This window comes from Chinchilla lanigera, unplaced genomic scaffold (genome assembly GCF_000276665.1).
Source record: "Chinchilla lanigera isolate Chin_1 unplaced genomic scaffold, ChiLan1.0 scaffold00028, whole genome shotgun sequence".
NCBI classification, from domain to species: Eukaryota; Metazoa; Chordata; class Mammalia; order Rodentia; family Chinchillidae; genus Chinchilla; species Chinchilla lanigera.
The window spans coordinates 469,378-469,650 of record NW_004955429.1 but is presented as its reverse complement, the minus strand read 5'-3'; positions in this window follow the sequence as shown (position 1 = coordinate 469,650).

The window sequence follows — 273 nt, the reverse complement described above, 5'->3', positions numbered from 1 at the left end:
AGAAGCCTGAGTTCCAATTGGTCATTTTAAATCCACAGAGCCATGTGTGATAGATGACCATTAAATAATTGAGTAACTCCTTGGCTTATGTGTAGTTAGTTCTGGATTGAGTAGTCATGTGGGTGCCCAATCAGAAGGTCTCCAGGAAATCCAGGAGCTATTTTTCTTATTGTTATTTTGAATAAAAACTCCCCTAATGCCCTCTTTTGTTTTGGGGGACCATGAGCTCAGTACATACGGTAAGAGTACATGAAGAGCTGGCAACACTACATG